This window comes from Ictidomys tridecemlineatus, chromosome 8, assembly GCF_052094955.1.
Source record: "Ictidomys tridecemlineatus isolate mIctTri1 chromosome 8, mIctTri1.hap1, whole genome shotgun sequence".
Lineage (NCBI taxonomy): Eukaryota > Metazoa > Chordata > Mammalia > Rodentia > Sciuridae > Ictidomys > Ictidomys tridecemlineatus.
In genome coordinates, this window is record NC_135484.1 from 126,261,425 (window position 1) to 126,263,607 (window position 2,183).

At 46.2% G+C, this 2,183-nt stretch overlaps 1 pseudogene; it reads left to right on the forward strand.

The window, feature by feature from the left end:
• The first annotated feature begins 1,243 nt into the window (after nt 1-1,243).
• LOC101955651 (olfactory receptor 10C1-like) lies at nt 1,244-2,183 on the forward strand (annotated as a pseudogene).

Genomic DNA, 2,183 nt, shown 5'->3' on the forward strand with positions numbered 1-2,183 from the left:
TATTTCTCCAAACAGAGAAACACTATTCCAACAATATCCTGGAAAACACTGAACAACATGGAATAAACCAGAGATTCTCAACTGCAATAGGATATCAATGTGTGCACTTGTATTTCTAATATGCATTCTTAAATATGAATATTTTGCACAGAATTTTGATTTATGTATCTATTTGTCTGTATCTTTCCGTGTTAATATTTTTATGTTAAATGAGTTTTGACTTTCATTGTTATCTGTAATGAAGTTTGTATTTGTATATAGTGTGTGTATTTGACTTTAAATGAATCTAGCATTTGAGGATGTTAGGTTATTCTCCTGTGCTTATATTTAGAAACACAATATGTTAGTGTATGCATATGTAGAGTTTATGTGAGTGGCCTGGGGATTTGTATATGTGTTATGATATAAAGGTGTGAAGTTTGAGAGGCTGTAAGATGCAGAAATAAGCAACTGAGAAAGGTCTTGTTATCTCCTTCCAGAGCATTTTTTTAAACTAGAAAGATCTTCTGGAAAACTGAACTACTTAACTGCCTTCAGGACCTTAAAAGAAATGATCTACCCAATCCCTTCTCTCCCCACTGAAAACCATGAAGTTCATCTCATGGTGAAATGATAGAAAAGGAAGAGGCTGAGGGCATCTGGTAACTGGAATAATAGCTGGAAAGGGACAGGAAATAGAGAGGAAGAGGTGAACATTAGGCCAGAGAAAAGCCAAGTAGAGAGAAAAGAAAAACATGTGAAAAAAGGAAAAGAAACAGAAAAAAGTCAGGAGGGAGAGGAACAGGAAAGGAAATCCTCTTTACTTGGAATGGGATTTTTTTCATGTCCTGAACACAGAACAAAGTCTGGCTTTGAGCAGAAAAACATCTGCTGGGAGGGAAAATTCCATCCCCAGCCCTGCAGCAAGGCTGGGAAATAGAGAAAAGGGGGTTAGAATGATCCAACACTTCACTGAGGAGAAACCAAACCAAATTCAATGCTTCATCTAAAGGTAGGCACCATCAGGAAGAGATCAAGACAGCTGGTCTCAGAGAGACAAATATTTGCCCAGGGTTCCAAGAGTGGGCCAGGGTGGGGGCAGTTGGGCTGCCACATTTCAAAGACACTGAAAGCCTAAAAGAAAAGGAGTTCCAGGGCTTTGATCCAATGCAGAGAGAGGTCATTTTTGACCTCATCACAATTCCACAGTGAGAACTCTTCTTTGCTATGTCTTTTTATTCCCATCAAAAGGGATGTGAGCAGGATGAGCACGAACGCTTCTGTGGTGTTAACTGAATTCATTCTTGTAGGCTTCTCCCGCCTGGCCCACGTCCAGGGCTTGCTCTTCTCTCTCTTTCTCACGGTCTACCTGCTCACCGTCACAGGCAACCTCCTCATTGTGGTGCTGGTCTCAGCGGACCCTGCACTCCAGTCCCCCATGTACTTCTTCCTCTGAATCCTCTCGGCCCTGGAGATTGGGTACAGGTCTTTCACGGTGCCCCTGCTGCTTTACCACCTCCTCACTGATCAGCGCCACATCCCCCGCTGGGGCTGTGCCCTCCAAATGTTCTTTTTCCTCTTTTTTGGTGCCACCAAGTGTTGCCTCCTGGCGGCCATGGCCTATGACCGCTATGCAGCCATCTGTGAGCCCCTCCGCTACCCGCTGCTGCTGAGCCGCTGGGTGTGTCTGCAGTTCGCAGGCTCAGCTTGGGCCTGCGGAGCCATGGTGGGGCTGGGCCACACCTCCTTCATCTTCTCCTTGCCCTTCTGTGGCCCCAACGCCATCCTTCACTTCTTTTGTGAGATCCAGCCTGTCCTGCAGCTGGTGTGTGGAGACACCTCACTCAATGAATTGCAGATTATCCTGGCTGCTGCCCTCATCATCCTCTGCCCCTTTGGCCTCATCTTGAGCTCCTATGGAGGTATCCTGGCTACTATCTTCCGGATCCCATCTGCAGCTGGCCGCCACAAGGCCTTCTCCACTTGTTCCTCCCACCTGATCGTGGTCTCCCTCTTCTACGGCATTGCCCTCTTTCTATATTTGCCCAAAGGCCAGCTATGATCCAGCCACTGACCCTCTGCTGTCTCTCTTCTGTGCTGTGATCACCCCTATCCTCAACCCCATCATCTATAGCCTCAGGAACAGTGATGTCAAGGCTGCCCTAAAGAGAACCATCCAGAAAATGGGGCCTGCAGAAGATTGA